The sequence below is a fragment of the Triturus cristatus genome, chromosome 5_2 (assembly GCF_964204655.1).
Source record: "Triturus cristatus chromosome 5_2, aTriCri1.1, whole genome shotgun sequence".
In the NCBI taxonomy this organism is placed as follows: Eukaryota; Metazoa; Chordata; class Amphibia; order Caudata; family Salamandridae; genus Triturus; species Triturus cristatus.
The window spans coordinates 995,472,965-995,491,694 of NC_140588.1; the positions used below are offsets into that span (position 1 = coordinate 995,472,965).

General features: G+C 47.9%; 1 long non-coding RNA gene across 1 annotated transcript in view; it reads left to right on the forward strand.

The window, feature by feature from the left end:
* The first annotated feature begins 9,488 nt into the window (after nucleotides 1–9,488).
* Nucleotides 9,489–18,730, forward strand: part of LOC146829556 (uncharacterized) — a 29,865-nt gene continuing 20,623 nt past the window's right edge. Inside the window, exon 1 of the long non-coding RNA XR_014962007.1 lies at nucleotides 9,489–9,572. This is a non-coding gene — a long non-coding RNA (uncharacterized LOC146829556). The remainder of the gene's footprint in view (nucleotides 9,573–18,730) is intronic.

An 18,730-nucleotide genomic window follows, 5' to 3' on the forward strand; every position in this document is an offset into this window, starting at 1 on the left:
GGATATAATCACAGTAATCTTAATGCACAATTTCCCCCGCATACAAACACCAAGCAAACCTGAAACCAGAAATGATCGGGAGAAATCAATTGAAAAAAACGGCTTCAAACAATTTAAAATTAAGCATTATTCTATGTGGTCTCCCCTCCAGTGGCTGCCCTGCTGAATCCGGCTTCGCCCCCCACCAGGGAAAAGCAACCTGGCCCAACGCGTGAAACGGACAAAACCCCTGCAGCCTATCTCGCCGCTCGACCGGCACCAGCTCCCACACCTTACCGATCGCTCGTAAGCACTCAACGCTCTCCCCGGACCTGAATGCAGGGACACACGCTGCCTCAAGCGCTCCGTTAAGATTATCCGGCTCGAGCGCACCAAAACCGGCTTCGCTGTACTTCTCCGCTTCACTCCTTGGATGAACCGAATGCCTGCAGCCTGGTTCCTTCAAATGACTCGACACCTCCAACCTCTGCCTCCTGATCAGGTTTCTGCCGCAATCCCTCCTGAAAAGGCTCGACTCGTCGACCTCCAAACGATCATCGACCTAAAAAACAAAAGCTGAAAGAAAATTAAACGCCCCGAGCGTGGGGGCACACGAGGTATGCGGGGAGCGAGCCAGGGGCAAGAGGGCTCCCAGCTCGCACCCCGGGCCTCTTATGGGACTGTGCCCCCAGGGGGTCGCCGGCCCGCCCCCCGGCCAACCCGCCCCCCTGCCCCGGAAGCAGCACAGCTGCCTCCGGGTCACGGGGGAGGCATCAGCCTATCGGTGGTGGGGGCGCGCCGCGCGCGTCATAGACCCGCAACGCACCCCCACCACCGAGAGGCCGGGGGAGGGGGGGCGCCGAACCGCCATGTGGGCGGGAGGGCCGAGCAGCCCCCCCTTTACATCCTAACGTTTTTCTGTCTTTTGGTATGCTGTCCCCTTGCACCAAAGCTGCCCCGCCCCCTTCTCAGCTACTCAGTGCCTTCACAGCCACCTTGTCAGACCTCTTTCCAAACAAAGGACCGAAAATGCTGCTTTTAGGGTCCTTTTCAACATCATCATGTGAATATTCAAAAGTATTCTGGTCATTTGTGACATAGGGTGAGGGAACATGCAGGAACCTTCTTTTACGATTTCACACATACAACCTCTCTGATACAAAAACATGGACAAGTATTTGAATGCGAAAACTAAAAACACACTATCAACATGTGTATAATACCAACATATTTATAAATGCAGAGGAATAAACAATAATTATCAAATGAGAAAGAACCCATGAGGCCCCCAGGCTCTAAGGAAAACTAAAAACATATAGTCAACATGAATTTAAAAACAAAATAATCATAAATGCCGAGAAATAAACAACAGCTGTCTAATGAGAAAGAACCCATGAGGACCCCAAGCTCTAAGGGATGATGGGCAGGTGCAGATACAATCCAACACAAATGCATCTGCCTTGTTTGGACAGCTTTGAGAGAGTCTATAAACATCTCTTTTTACAATATCAATGTGTACAGCTGTGTGTATCTTTGCCAGATGCCTCTACCTGCTACTTTCTGTAATCATGTGCCCCCCACCAGTTGGCCAGCACCGACGAGCCAAGAAATCCAAGAGAAGGCCACCGATCTCCCCGAAGGCTGAACTCAACACACTGGTCCAGGACGATGTGTGCTGTAAACAGCCCCTGAGGGAAGGGCTAGGGCGAGAGAGCTACGACTGCAGTGATGTCAGAGGCCTGAGAGACTTCTAGATCGGCCCCCCCATCTTCGGGATTTCTTGTGCGCGGGGAGTGCTTACTGCTCAGCAGAATCATTTGAGAGCAACCACGTGTTATTCAAGGCCACACCCTAAGCTGTCTCCTTCACCCTCTTTGCTCCTTAGAACCCAGCCGACTCGCTATTACCTCTGTTGACTCCCTCCTCTCATCCCCACTATCTCACTCTCTAAGCTTAACCAATCCTGGTGCTGCTCCTGCTGTTAGAGCAGTGCCAGGATTGGCTGGAGCTGGGGACCTCTTCTGAGACCAGGTGATGCGTCTTTTTTTTTTTTTTTTTTTTTTTTTTAAATTTTTATTGAACAATAAATCAGTTACAATCATGGGCCTACAACCACCAGGGCCGGCCGCTAGATGCAGAAAGGATCGTACATTAGTTAAGGCAGTAGGCGACTCCTGGGGTCCAGCCCCGTACATGGCTCCGGATAGTTCGAAGGAGGCAGGAGACATAAATTTAACATAAATAACAACTAAAAAAAACAAAAGGCGAGGCATAAGGGCAAAAAACGTGGGTCAGGCTACATCCAGGGGACTCTACTTCGGACCTTCAATTAGCTATCAAGAGGAAGGAGTACTGAAAGATCGGGGGGGGGTAACGGGAGAGGAACATCTATATTCGATTATTACAACAAGTTGCAAGGAACTATCAAGGGTCAGGGGGACAAGGCAATATCCGTGTCTACAAGGGGGGGAGTACAGATACCCCCACGATACGCGTTCCATTGCCCCCAAATTCTACCCCATGCCCCGGGTTTACCACGGGCCACATACACAGTCTTCTCCCTGAACATACACCAATCCATGTTCTCCTTCCATAATGACACGGTGGGAGGCCGCTGGGAGCCCCAAAGCTGCGCTATATCCCTCTTGGCAATCATGTTCCCCAGGGCCGCCCACCGAGTCTGAGCCGCGTTATAATCATTGGGCTCCCACACATTCAGGACACAGCGACGCACCTCCGGCAGCAGCGCAACTCCGGTGACTTGTCCCATGACCCCATGAACCCGACGCCAGTATTCCGCCACCTCGCGGCACTCCCAAAGGATATGGAGAAAGGTGGCACTGAGCCCACATCCCCGCTTACAGAGCCCATCTTCCGAGAATCCCATCGAGACCAAACGGGGACCCGTCACATACACCCGGTGGAGAATCTTTAACTGGACCAGGCGGAGACGGGCTGGAATGGCTACTTCCTTAGGGGACGACAGTGCGGACTGCCAGTCCTCGTCGTCTAATTCCACCCCATCCCCCGTCCACGCCTCCCGAAGGCGCACCAATAGGTCAGCCCGATTATTAATAAGTTTTTTATAGATTAAAGAGATAGTACTGTCGGGGACATGACCATCGAGTATGCGGTCCTCGAGGGGCGAAGAGGCGGGGATCTTAGTCCCCTCCCCAAAGACGGAGAGCAGGGCGTGCCGGACCTGGGCATATCGGAAGAACTCCCTGTCCGTGAGTTCGTATTCGCTCTGGAGCGCCGCGAAGGTCTTAACCGCGCCCTTCCTCCATAGGTCTCCCACTCTACTAATACCAATCGTGTCCCAACGGTCAAACCCTTTCGTCGTCCAGAGGCTTCCCAGTCGGTCGGAGGCAAATAAAGGAGTAGCACATGTTAGTCGCTCACTCCAGCCCATGGCTACATTGGCCGCCTTCCAGATCCGCACCGCAATCTTAGTAGGGCTCGTCAGGGTCCGTCCAGCCGAGCGAGAGTAAAGCGCCCTGTTATAATTCCCGCCGGGAAGCAAGAATTTATCCATCTCATACGCCGGATTCAAGCCAGGCGCATACGTGGCATGGTTAATGGCCGATAACTGCGAGGCCCAATAATACCTGCGAATGTCGGGAAGCGCGATGCCCCCATCGTACCAGGGGAGAGTAAGCTTGGCCAGGGCGATACGCGCCCGTCCGTCCCACACCAGTCTCCTCTGCAGGCTCTCCACCTCCCGAAAGTAGGCCACTGGAATGACATCGAAGGAGTTCTGAAGTGCATAGAGGAATCTGGGAAGGGACATCATTTTAAACAGTGCTGCCCGACCCAGCGGGGACAAGGGCAGCCTACACCACCGAGCCGTGTCTTCCCTCAAACGCCGAAGTGGAAGCAGGAGATTTTGCTCATAGCGAGCCACCGGGTCCAACGAGACGTATATCCCCAGGTATTTAAAGCCGGCCTGAGATACTTGGATCGGAAGCCGAGGCGGCAAGAGAGGAGGGCCACCAGAGATAGGATAGACACAGGATTTAGACCAGTTAATCGTGAGACCCGAATTTCTCCCATAGGAAGTCAGAACATCAAAGAGAACGTTAAGCGACTGCCGCGGCGAGGTAAGATACAGGAGAATATCGTCAGCATATAACGAGACCCGATCCTCGAAGCCCGGGGCCCACCGGATCCCCCTGATCGAGGGCTCCCAGCGGAGCCAAGCAGCGAGTGGCTCCAGGGCGAGAGCAAAGAGCAGAGGGGACAACGGGCACCCCTGCCTCGTACCCCGACCGAGCGCGAAGGGCCGAGAGACCCGCCCATTAACCACCACCTGAGCCATGGGTCCCGTGTAGAGAAGCTTCACCCAGCCAAGAAATCCCTCCCCAAAGCCGAATTTGGTCAAGACAGCCCAGAGGAACGGCCACTCGATGGTGTCGAAGGCCATCGTGGCGTCTAAAGAAACCAGCACGGCCGGTTCGGAGAGGTACTCCGCCCTGGCGAGGGCGCCCTGAAGACGCCGCAAGTTGAGGGCGGTGTTGCGATGCGGGATGAAGCCGCATTGATCAGGATGAATCAGATCGCAGATGACGCTCAACAAACGATTGGCGAGGACTTTAGCCAGGATTTTGGGCTCTGCGTTTAGCAGTGAGATAGGCCTGTAGGAGGCACAGCGGTCCCGCGGCTTACCTTCCTTGGGGATCACGACTATCGTGGCCAGTCGCTGGTCGACAGGAAGGGAACCTGCCTCAAGGGACTCCTGAAACATACGACGGAGGAAGGGCGCTAGTTTATCCGGGCGCAACTTATATAATTCGATAGGTAGACCGTTGGGACCCATAGCCTTGCCCGAGCGAAGGGATCGAATCGCAGTTGCTATCTCATCTACCGACAAGGGGGCGTCCAGCTGCTCACGGTCCTCGACGGACAGGCCGGGCAAAGCAATATCCCTCAGTAGAAGGCAAGAGTCTTCCTCATCCCTATCAGTCACCGGGGAGTACACGGCCCGGAGGTGGTCGGCGAAACATTTCACAATCTCACCAGGCTCAGTCACACACACTCCATCCGAGACACGCAGCTCCGGGACCACACGATTCACTCTCTCCTTCTTGTCCAGCCACGCAATCAACTTACCCGCCTTGTCCCCGGCATCATACAATCGACCCTGCTGCTCCCTATACATAGTTTTGGCAGCGGCAGTGACAAGAGACCTGTATTCAAACTGTTTCAGGCTGAGGGCATGGAGCCCGTCCGGAGTGACACCCTCCTCCAAGGCCGACTCCAGCCCCGAAATGTCAGTCTCCAGCTTCACCACTGCCTCACTATTGAGCTTCTTAGCCACCACTATCTGGGAGAGGGCGTGTCCGCGGATTACGGTTTTAAAGGCTTCCCACAGGGACATTGCAGACAACACCGACCCCTCGTTTTCAAGGAAGTATTGGTCCATAGCCTTAACCAGGCTATCGCGAGTCGTAGGGTCTCGCAGGTACCACGGGTTAATGGGGGCGATCCGCCCTGCAGACCGCGACTCGGTGTCAAAGAGCAGCCACAACGGGGAATGATCGGAGATACCCCTAGCCAGGTGCCTGACCTCTCGAATTCGACCAGTCTGCGCCGCGGGCATAAGGAAATAGTCTAACCTAGAAAGACTCCCATGTGCCCCAGAGTGAAAGGTGTACTGACATTGGGTCGGATGCATTAATCGCCAACTATCCACCAGGCCGAAGGTCTCCAACAGACCACCTAGCCATGCCTGGGCAGCGGGGAGGGCCCTGGGTGGGTGACGATCCAGGTCACCCGAGACCACCGAATTAAAGTCCCCGCCCATAAGCAAGAGACTGTCCGGAAGTTCAAGCAACATTCGACCCAAGTCCGCGAAGGTGGAGTTCTGGAGGCCCGGGGGGACGTAAACTGAGACCAGGGCAAGGGAATGCCCCTCCCACCTCCCAGTCAGACACACATAACGCCCTCTGTCATCTGAGACTACCCTGGTGATCTCCAACGGAAGTGAGGATCGCAGGAGAATGCCCACCCCCCTGGAGCCAGTTGTGAAACCAGAATGAGCCACGAGGCGGTATCCCCCCCTATTCATTGCATGGCAGACATTGCCAACCAGATGCGTCTCCTGGATAAACACCACATCAGGAGTCAGACGACGCAAATACTGCAGTACTACACCCCGTTTGATACGGTCCCCCAACCCATTGACGTTCCATGACATCAGCTTCAACCCGTCCCCCCCCATCCCCTCCAATAAATCAAAGGGCCCCAGTAAGCAGCACAGTTCCCGATGGTGGACAAAAATCAATACCTCGCCCTGCAAACAAAAAACACACAACAAAACAACCCCTCCTTCCCCCCCACCCCCCCCAACGTCCAACTCCCCCCACCCTGCACCCCTGCGGGCCAAAAACCCCCCCAACTTGCAGTGTGCCTGTCGCCCAACTAACCCCATTCTACGAAAAGACCCCGGAGGAGGAAAGGGACCCGACCCCGCCCGCCCCCCACACAGGTCCTAGCAAGACACAATGAACCAAAGAAGTACAACCCAGCTGAACAGTGCAAAATGGCAAAATCAAGGACCAAAAGTCACTCCAAAGGGGACCCGTCACCGTTGGCACCTGCAGAGGGCCCGGGACGGCCACCTCTGTCCGGCAGCGAGTCCAGCCAGTCACTCACGGCCACAGGAGAGTCAAAAAAGGCAGTCCGATCCTCATGTTCCACTCGAAGTTTTGCAGGGTAGAGCATAGAGTACTTTAGGCCCAGTTCACGAAGACGACGTTTCACCCCCTGGAATCCCATCCGCTGTTTCTGGACAAGTTGGGTAAAGTCCGGATAAAAGTTAATGGATGAGTTCTCATGTCGAACCGGGCCATGGACACGTGAGGCCTGCAGAATCGCATCCCGGTCTCTGTAGTAAAACAGCTTGGCCACGATAGGCCTCGGGGGGGGCCCCGGCCGTGGTCGACCGCCCGGAACTCGATGGGCCCGCTCCACGGCAAAGAACTTACTCAAGCCAGCAGGGGTCAACTGTTGGAGGATGAGCTCCTCGACCAGGAGGTCAACCGGGCGGTCGTCGGAGGACTCCGGTACGCCTATGACACGGATGTTGTTGCGTCGGGCCCGTCCTTCGAAGTCCTCCAGCCGCCGGGCCATCTGATCGTTGACCACCTTGATGTCACCAAGCGCGGCCTGCAGGCCCGACACATCCGCCCCAAGAGTAGAGGTCCGCGCATCGAGAGCCTGAACCCTCCCGTTTGTTTTGGAGAGATCCGCCCGTATTAAGGTGACATCAATTGCCACCGTGTCGATTTTACGGGCCAGGGCCTCGTATTGCGTGGAGATGGTTTCCCTGATGCCATCAATGGCGCCCATGATATCCTGTAGGGAAAGTTCCGAAGAGACGGACGTGCCACCACCGGTGGCGTCCGGGGGGGGACCGGCCGCTCCAGGGGAGCCTCTGCCCTGAGTGTAGCGGTCCATGTTGTTGGTCTGGACCGATCCCCCACGGAGGGAGGCCTTAGTCTTACGCCCCTCGGGGCCCCCCTTGCCCCCCATGTGGTCACGGACACCGAGGGGGACCGCCGATCAAAGGAGCAGAGGCACCGGCACCGGAGACTAGCGCCTCATCCGAGACCACAATATGGCGGTGCGGGGGGACCCAAGGCGATAGGCACTCTAGTGGCAGGTGGAGACAAAGCCTTGTGGAGAGGCCAAGGATACACCCCGCCACCTCAAGCGCTCCACCGGCCAGCCCCCTAATCCGAAAGTGAAACCGAAAGTGGTCGAGCGGCCCCTGGCACCGCGCCGCAGCCGCTGTTGTTCAATTGCGACACGGCTCCACGGTTCACCTTCGCCCCGGGCACCTCCGTCGGGTGGGTCCCAAAAGTTCTAACAACGATAACTCAGGATTCCCAGGTCCGATTCAAGTTCTGAAAAGAGATACGTGCTCAGCCGGTCTTCACCTCCCAGATTCCATAAACCACATCAGGATATTATCAGGATAAATTCCGAGGAGCAGCGAGGGTCCGGGGAGCCCTGTGCTCACGCGACCATCTTGGATGCGCGCTAGGCTCCTCCTCTCAGGTGATGCGTCTTTGAGTCTCCCCCCCAGGCTCACTAATGGGTAGGTAGAGGCGCCTCTAGTGCACATGTCACGCTGGCCGGGGAGTATGTCTGAATATAAGCCCTGCCCCCTCAGGCCGCTTCTACCCACTGCCATGGCTGGAGTTAAGTTTACAAAAAGTATTCGTATTCTCACTGACTGTCAATTAATACTAACTACTTGCATGTAATTGAGGGCCAGGGAGCAAATATAAGTGGGGACATGCCCGCTCTCCCTAAAGACCGTGCTGCCCTGCAAGAAACTGCGTGATCCCCCCAGTGCTTTGCAGCACTGGGCTGGTGCTGGAAGGCACAGTGTGGAATCCTCTGATTGAACGACTATTGCCCTCAGCCTGCTTCTGCTCCCCAAACAGTTAGTGAACTTCCTGAGTAGTGGCCAAACCTCCATTTATCGACAGCCGCCTAATTAGTCCCACCTTCTTCCCTGGGACCCTGACTAAGTGTGACTCTAGCCGCGATCGGACTAGAATCAGGGGGAAGGATTTCTTTATCTCCAGCCGTGGGTGTAGGGTAGTCGGGATTATCTGAATGGTGGAGGAAGGCTTGGGCCATGTGGTCTGCAAGTGCGTTATCAACTGACCTGCTGGATATCAGTTGCACCGCCTTACGGTGCTGTGTGCGTGTGAGTGCGCTCCATGCAGACATGCCTGATATCCGTGGTGCCGCGTATCAGTGCTGAGTGAGTGTGTGGGAGTGACTGCTTATTATTAATTTCACATCACAACGTTGTTGCTTTCCACGTTGATTCCTTACCAAACGAATACTACATTTGACATTGGTTTCTACCCATGCGGCCTTGGCTCTTGGTACTGTTTAAAAGTGTTGTAATTGTTGGTGTGTACACATTTCTGATATCGTTGTGATCTGGGGTACACCCTATAACTGTGTAGTATTGAATGATAATAATTTATAGGGTGGGCCTTGTTCTGGCGTTTCCCACAGAATAAGGGTGCTGGGGGTAAAATAGAATCTTTCCCAAGCGTGCATACTGCTGATGTCATTTTAACACGGTTGGGCCTAATACTGCTAGTGATAGTTCTGAATGTGAATTATGCCCAGAAATACATGATGTTCATGTTGTGTTAGTTAACGTGTGTGTTGAATCCAAACTTAATTAACATTCACCACATTTGAAGTCTCCCTTTGTGGACCTCAGTGTATTTATTGTGGGAGAGTGCTGTGCCAACGCTTTACACAATGCCTCTGTGATAAGCCTGACTGCTCAGTGCCAAGCTGCCCGAGGGCGAGCGCAGGTTATACAGTGAGTGTATTCACTCGCCTCTGACAGGTGTAGTACCTCCTGCCTGGCTAGGACCTCACCTCAGCCAACCAAAACGCCATCCACAGTTTTTCCCTTCCAACAATTCCTTCAGTTTTTATTGCTTTTGTCTTCCTGTGCAGACTTCTGAGCACAACTCAACATTCATGTTTTAAGCTCCATGATGCATGGTGGGTACAGTTTAGAAGTGCAGGTTCTTTCGCCAGGTTTTGAGGTGAGTTTTGTTCAGTGTTTTTCCGAGGTTCACCCCTGTTGTGGGATGTTTACAAGGGGTAGGACATCACTTATGGCCAAGATGAGCACTGGCAGTGGCCATCTTGAATTGGGTAGACTGTTTTCTTCCTATGTTTTTCATGGCATTGTGAGGTCTCTGCACGACTCGTGCTGAAGTATGTGGGGTCGCCAATTATTAATAAGGACTCAAGGTATCAAGTAGGAGTTTTGACCTTTACAGGTTCTACTATTCTGATTATCCTGTTTATTAGCTGTCTTTGTTTTTGATGGAGGGGAAACACTCTGCCAAACTAAGAGACTCTTCTCTCTGACTCTCGCTGTAAGACTGTAATGGCTGAGGCGTTTGCAAAGCTGATGGCAAAGGAGAAAGGTGGAAACATAATATTTTGGGCTCCTGTTTCCTCGACTTCATATTATGCATTTCATGTCCATAAAGATGACTCTGAGGCTTCAGTGACTTCTGATTGCAGGATTAGACTGTTGGACAAAGGATGTCTATTCTTACTTTTGGGGCACACAAAATCTAATATGGGAGAACCCAGAAATTACCTGTACCAGTGTTCTATGTTTTCGCAGTTTATGAAAACGTCCCCGTTGTCATGTGAACTTTGAAGATGTGAAACAATTCCCCAGGTCTTGTATTGTTTATTGTGCTTTATCTGAAATGATTTGCACAAAATTAATATTGGATGATGATGATAATTTGCTGCTGCTACTGAATACTTCTCTTTCTTGTGTTTTTGAAAATGGAAGCTATCAAATGGATTATGTATTTCTGGATTCTTTGAATTCATGTATATTAAGCTCTGCTCAATAAAAAAAAAAAATCCCTAGGTCTGTTGAGAGAACCACTTGTTGTTTCTGTTAGATATTGCAGCTTGGCTTTGATGATGTCTGCCTTATACTGTTTTCTTATTGATTTTAACTTAAAAGACAGTTTGACGTCTTATTTTGTTCTGCATCTTTCAAGCTATCTACATTCTTCCCTTTTCACGAAGAGATCTTCTCTAAATCACGTTGTGTTTCTTTGGATAGGAGTTTTTGTATTTTGTACTATTTCATCTATTGGTTTGTTAACCAATTTACTGTTGTGAAGGAACTGCTGACACAGTTTGAGATAATAACAGAAGCACCCACCTTCCTAAAATCAGCTTCACTGTTAAGATCTGTTAATTTCTAAGAGGATCTTTATGCAGAGAGAGAGAGAGAGTGCATAGTGTGCAGTGGCTTCTGCAGTTTCTTCTTATGGATTTCAACAGGGATCAAATGGGGGGCAGACCAATCAACCCAATTAATTGAAGACAAGTGATATTTTTACAATCTGCGATTACTAAATCGAAGGTTTTTTCTTTTTATGTGTAGGATACTGACAGAGTTGAACCAGATAGTGAGCATTAAGCATCCGTAACAGTTCTGTAGTGTTGAGATTATTAATGTTGTTCCAGTAAATATTGAAATCCCCTAGAAAGAAATGTTTTTCAGCGGAGACAGTCTGCTGATTGGTTAGATATTCTGTACATGCAGTAGCAAACTTCTGTGTGACCTGAGGATGGTATGAGATATGAAGGTAGATAGTTTCTTGATCAGAAATGAACAAAGGTTCTTGTAGACCCTTAAACATGGTGAAAGACTCTGTCTCTATTTTCTTGCAACTGGACGAGAAACAATGAATTAAAGCAACGGCACCACCTTGGACCTTGTGTCTGCTCTGATTATTGAGAAACCAGAAGGAACAAAAACGTTCCTATGGGCTGTGAAGCATGATTTAGCCAGGATTCTGTGATTTGGAAAAAACTCCACAGTAGGTTTTTATTGCATAAGCTATAAAGTCATGGTGAGTGTTTACAGACATAATTTTATGAAATATGTATTTAATTGGGGGCTATTTACCATAGAATAGAAATGACACCAATGGTCTTTCCTAATTGCTTTAATCAGATGTGTTCCCTTGTCCACCTTAATTAGATAATGGCTCATTTTTAAAAACAGTGTGGCTAAGTGAGGGCAGGTTGTACAAACACATGATAAGTTCATGAATTCTTTTATTTTGGGTAGAAAGCAAATATTTTCCCTAGGAGTGACAGGTCTAGCCTTAGAGTTATGAAAAAAGAACCAAAGTGATTTTCTCCATAATCAACTAATCCAATTCCACCCATACTTGGATGACTGGTTATGCCTATGAAGACGACATTGGAGACCTTTCAACACATTGAGTTAGTATCCTGAATTTTGGGATCTCCAAGGTTCCTAATCAACCATGCCGAAGCCTAGAGGATTTCTCCTGAGCATCTCCTATTCATTGGAGAAAGATTCCAGACACTTGTGGGCATAGTATTGTTACCAGCAGACTGTGCAAGCTGCAGCGGGGACCATGTATCATCTCTCCTGTCCAATCAGCTTCTGCAAGGAGGTGAATGCTACATGCAGGGAATTATGGGGAGCGATGTTGTCTTTGCATTAAGGTTCTTGGATTATACTTGCAAGTTTTCAGCTCTCTTCTTCTTGCCTTTCTCCAAGGCTGCAGCAGTGCCTGTTGTTTCCTGAGCATGCTCGCATTTGGGTCTAGTATCGAGACATATTCTCTCGCGGAGGGGCCCATCATATCATAAGTATGAGAGCAAGATCCTTGTCTTGGTGGAAATCACACAGGACATTGGTTGGTGGCTCATTGTGTCTGGCTACAGATGCCTTCAAGATATGACCGTCCAACACCTCTGGAATCTGACTCAGTTCAGTGTCTTTTGGAGGAGGAGAATCTGAATCATTCCTGCAGCAGGTTTCAGTTGAAATCAGATGTCACTGATTTACATTGGAGAAGAAAGGGAGTTCAAATCACTATCATAGAAGGAAGGCGACAGGCAGTAATTTAATGTTTCTAGGAATTTATGGCCAGATGTGCAAAGCATTTTTCTGGTCCCAAATTGGGCTACTTGCGACTAGAAAAAGACTTTTTCAATTCAGAAAATGTAAAATGCGATTTGGTAACTTGTTACCGAATGACAATTTGCATTTACACTTCGGAATTTGGAAGGGGCATGTTTTTGGCATCCCTTCTCAATGCCGAATCCGTATGGCACGTATTACTGTTTGGTGAGCGAATTCCAGTCGCAAAACAGTAATACTTTACCACCATTTTAAAAGTGGTGGTAACCCATTTTCAGAATGTTGAAGAAATATTTTTTAAGAGCAGGCAGTAGCCCCACAAACCACTGACTACCCTTAAAAAGTTAAACTTCAAAGTTTATTTTTTGTCTTTTTAACACGCATCCCATCTTCCTATAAGGAAAACAGGCTGAATAAAAAAAATTAAAAATTGCTTTACTAAAAAGCAAGCACAGACATATGTGTCTGCTGACCTCAGGAGGCCAACATACCTGTGATGGCTGCGATTCCTAATGGGTTCCAAATTGCAACTGACCTCATTAATATTCATGAGGTAGATCGATTTGCGACCCATTAGGAAACGTAAATAAAGAAATAAACATTTCATACATTTAAATACCGAATACCAAATAGCGATTAGGAATATATCGCCAATTTGGGAATCGTTATTCCAAAGGAACGCACATCTGGCCCTTAGAATGGACTAAAGTCTTCTAAGATGTAAACTATGATGTATATACTTTCCTGACTCTGCCTTACTTAAATGTTTCCTAACTTTTCGCTAATTCATTTTAGTACACTTTTTGTGTTCAACTGTGTAGGATGTCATCACACAGGTAATATAGTGAGTTTCTACCCAAAGAGGGTTCTTAAACTCAATATAGATCATGGGAGGGAACATTAAAACATGAAAGTTGTGTATTAGGAGCAGTCGAGTAAAAGCTGTTCATGGCACCTTGAGGTCCAAGCGATTTCTATCCCAAATGACATAATTCCTCCGGGCTCTGGATGTCACAGTCTATTGAGATAAAAAACACATCCCCTCGTAGATGACTTTATAATAAAGAACATGTGTTGTGCTGAAGATTGCATCTCCCTCTGCTACGAGCCCCTTCAGGCCCTCTCTGGGAGGAGGCGGGGCTGATTGGGATCGAGGATGTCTCCAATGAGACCCGCCCTGGAGCCCAGGACAGCCGGTCACTAAAGATCCTGGTGTGTGATTGGCAAAGTGACGTCTTGTGTAGTAATTATTAAAATATTGTCAGTGGTATATTTTTCAGGTGGTGATCTATTTATTACTAAACAATAACACGGACCAAACAAATAACAGAGCCAGTGATAAAGGCGCTGACACGCAGGTTAATGCATATTAAAACAAGCATTGGCAATACCAATCGGTCTGGGTTTAATGTGCTGCACCCTGCACCGAGAGAGGCACGCCGCTCACCCTGCATTCATGTAGACTCTCCTCACCCTGAGCGCCACTCACAACAGGATGAACCAAGATGGTAAAAGTGATGCGCCCACTTTCTTGCCCTCCAGCATCTGTTAATGCTTAACTTCCGCTCGAAACCTGAAGGTTGCAAAGCAGTAGGGACTCCGCCTTTTATCCTTCTGAAGACGATGAAATGAGTAAGTTGAGTTTGTAATTGTTGCATGGTTATGACGGCGCTGAGATGCTCAGGGTGTTACTACTGTATAAAAGCACAACTTATGTCTTTTTTTATTTCATAAACAGGCCCCAGAGAGCCCTCATATTTTACCGTCACACCCCAGGGAGCCCTGCATGACGTTTGTGCAAATCTTTCTGACTGTCCGCCATATGTTTTTGCAGACATGCGCTGGCATCTGCTGCTTTATCAGTACATATCCTGCACATGACGAGCGGATGAATCATTACATACAAAGTAAGACAATGAGGCAAATGGACCCCGACGATAGAACTCTACATATTTTCAAGAAAGTGATTAGGGGCAAGTTGTAGGAAGGACAGTGTTTGCGATTACCAAATAACACATTTTTGCAATTCGCTATTTGGTAATCGCAAACAGTAATGTGCAAATGTGTCTCTTACACATTTGCGGTTCCCACTGTGTCGCAAATAGACCTTCCTCCAGAATATTATTAGATAGGTCTCAATTTGTGACCTATGGGGAATCACAAAAATTACAGAGATGGTGGCCTGCTGGGATCAGCAGACCACCGTGCCTGTGATTGCTTTTAAAAAAAAGCACATTCAAAAAATGCAGCTCGTTTTACTTAAGGCAAAACGGAATGTGCTTAAAAAAAAAAGAAAATGAAAGTTTTCTTTTCATTTTTTTAAGAGTAGGCAGTGGTCTGTGGGACCTTTGCTTGTTCTTAAAAATTGTTTTAACAAACAGTCACAGGGGGGAGAGGAGCACATTTGGGACCCCTTCCCATTTGCGAATGGGTTACCACCTACTTGAAGTAGCAGCAAAATGAGAATGTTTTGAGAATACATTTAGGTAGCAAAACATTCACACATACCACTGCCATTTGGCATTAGGATGGGGAACCCTAAACACGCCCCTTCCTAATTCCGAATCACTCACCCAATTTGCGATTTGGTAATAGGTTACCAAACCGCAAATAGGGTTTTGTACATTTCAAAAGGCCTTTTTGTGTTCGCAAACAATCACAAAAACACTTTGTACATCTGGACCTAGATGTCGTCAAGCTTTAGCACTATATAAGTAAAACAACGCAATCCTATACATCCAGGGGATGGAGCACAGCTGGCCTAACGCAGAAGGCGTGTAGTGACAGCAGCTCTACCTCCTGCGAGGCACCACTCTCTGTCCCCTGCCTCTGCTGCTAAATATTTGACTGAGAAGTGTTCATGAGTTCATGTTTGCATGAACACTGCCAGAGCCCAAGTCAGCCTGATGACAGGAGGAGGGGGCAGAGACGTTTTAAGGCATGGGCATAGTGGCAGTAGGAATGCATGAAGAGAGATGGCCCGCACTTTGCAGGTCATCAAACGAGTTGCACTGCCGCATGAACATAAGTGTTTCAATAATACACATTAAACCAGATTACTCCAAATGTTTTTCCGTTTTATTCCATGTTTTAACCAAGTTTCTTTGTCACGCCAAAGCAGCAACATTCCTTTGTACTTGTGCATTTAATTGCTACATGATTGCCAATCCAGGCCTAAACATGAGCGTTGTACGAATCTCGGGTCCTCCAAATTATGCATACAACATCACACCCAATGCATTTCGGTAACAACCTTCGTCAGGGGTATCTAAGATATAAAAATATTCATGTGGAAGTCACTTATTACATTAATTAGCACTAGACATGATTCAAACTAACAACCCACTTTTAATCTAAAAGAACTTCCAAGCAACAAAGAACCTGTTATCCCTCCAAGAAGCACCTATACTCATTGTGTTCTAATATATTAACCCCAAAAAATCTATCACAGAGATTTACCATCAAACGTATTTTTTGAACATATTTTTGTGCACCTTAAACCGTAAAGCTGCGTAATGTCATTTTTAATCCTCCCTAGTCTCGTAACGTACCTAATTTTCTAATTCTTCTACCTCAACACATAACGCACTCTTTTGGTTACAAACATCATTTTTAACACCCCTATTTGATCGTTATTTGACATTATCTAGCTTACTTTCATAACCGATGTTAATCTGCTGCATAACAATCTTCCTCTCTGTGTCAAACTTCCGTTTCACCAACCAGCTTAATCCTGCTCAGTTTAAGGTAACGTGTCCCACCCACCTATAAATCCCTGGTGCAAACTATCACGTGTTCTGATAGCTCCTCCCCAATCACTGCAGACAGCCCTGTGCTGATGCCCGTGAATGATTCTTAATCATAGGTTATGTTAAATATCGTTTTCCTTTATTGTATTTATAATATGGACAACGTTTTGGAGTTTATTTCAGATATTTTGCTAAAGAATGTTGTATTTATGTTTTGCCACACCATACAACATCCATAAATAAAGCTTCTACCAGATATGAAGAGGACCTAACATATGAGAAATGGTACGGGGGTCACAGAGATTATTTGTAATAATATTAGTGAGCTGCTGCTCTGTTACACTATTGAAAATGCATGTTACATCCCTGAAAATTAGATGGAAACACATTCGGGCCTGATTACGATGCCGTAGGACACGGCTCCGACCCTCGGTCGAGCCGTTCCTACGGCATTGTGATCGGCTGTTCGGATTCCCTTCCGACCGACCCATTTTGATGGGGTCGGTCGGAATGGAATCCAAACTGGATTTCTGAATGGCCTCCGAAGAGCCCGTCTGCCATTCACAAAGCCTCCAGTAATCTCTCAGGCGGCTCTTTCCGCCTGAGGGGTTACGATGGCAGACTCCAACAGCCTTTCTGTGCCGGCCTTTCTGACAGAGAAAGGCTGTGGGAATCCGACTTTGGTGGCCCCCAGGAGGGCCCCCATGGGTGCAAGGCTTCAGTATGGTGACCTAGGGGCACATATGGTGCCCCCCTGGTGATCCCTGCATCCGTTCAAGGTGTCTGCCACCGGGTGCAGGGTTGAACTGCACCTCAGCTGTTTACAATGAGAGCATGCATTCCGGTCGTAATGCATGCTCCCATTGTAAAGAATAGGAAAGCGACCGAACAGTGTTCGGTCGCATCCTAATTGCTGGGTTGGGATCGACGACAGGAGGTTGTTCGGTACCCGTTCCCAAATGATGTCGGACGGACTCATGTCCGTCCGACATCGTAATCGGGCCTTTAGAATTTGGACCAGTGTGCCTGTACACTGTCAGAGACCTTACCACAGAATGCATGAAAGAGCTGTAATTGCATCATAAATTCAAAGCTGTTTTGAACAGGGGTCCCAAAATACGTTTCCTCCAGGGCCCCTAGAATCTTTAAGATGTCCCTAGGAGTGGCTAAGAGGACCGAGAAATGATCCAGCTACAGAGGGTTCTGTAGGTGGATGTCTGGATTGCACGCCTGATGGGATAAGTTCAACTACGGTCCCCTCTCACAGCCACAATCCATTTTATTTAGTTGACATATTGCGCTTGCCTCCGATAGTAAGTATATCTGTGATTACGCCAAATTGGTCTTCCCTAATTATTCTACTAAGTTACGACTGATGGTCTTTTATTAGCTTGCTAAAAGTGGTAGAGGGGAGTAAAACAAGTCATGGTTATACTTTTAAATTTAGTCATACTCTAAAGGACCACAGACTCCGAATTCCAATTTTGTGGATTTATTATAAAGCCAAAAATAATTGAATATAAACACACCTGAGTATAAGAGTATAAAGATACATGAAAATCAATACAGAGCCAATTCTTCAAATATAGTTCATCCGGCATAAAAGGCATAATATGATGAACTCCAAAATCAATACACAGCAAAGAATAGAGGCTGAGTCGAGTTCTCGTTTCATCTGGGAGGAAAACAAAACAAAGAAAACTATCTTTCCCTACACTGCTCTAAATGAGGGTCCTACCTATTTCTCTTATATCATTTCCCAAAGGTGTCAGCACGTGTTGACTTCCTAAGAAGTATTCATGTCAGATGGGTTTCCTAGATTAAGGCTATGGAGCTCGCTCTAAGATGCTGCTTCTCCTCCGAGAATCAGCAGAAGTCTCTAGTCTCTGTCCCTGCGCATCATATCAAAAACAGACAAAGTTCAGCCCCCAATGAATCATGTGGTAAACTTCTCTATTGTATCATTTCAGTAACTTTCCAGTAGCTTTAATTAATTCTTCTTCGTCTTCCAGTGGCCTTGGTTCCCTAGACAGGCAAGGCACGAAAGGAGTCCTCCCTTCTCGCCTTCCAGTCTTCTTCAAAGTCATTCCTTAACTCTAAGAATAACAAGGCTGAATTTGTGCACCTGCAGAAGGATGAGAACACGCTATTTTCGAGAACAAAAGAGATTCATTTAATTAACGTTTTGAGCGGCCAAGGAGAATTGAAACTGTCAACAATTTTACAAATTGGGCCTACAAATTAGGCAACTTAAACTAAACATGGTTACATTGCACGAATATAATTTCATCCTGCACATTACATATACAGGAATTATGAATGTTTCTAATACATGTAAAATCCTACTTGAATATGCACCCTACATTTCAATGTGAAGATAACATTGATTAAATGCATCTTAATAATCATAAAACACTGTAAACGATGAACATACATGTGAGTGCGTTTGAACCAAGGGTATAGTGCACCCATATAATTTGGAGTGCTGTAAGCGCTCTATCATCTG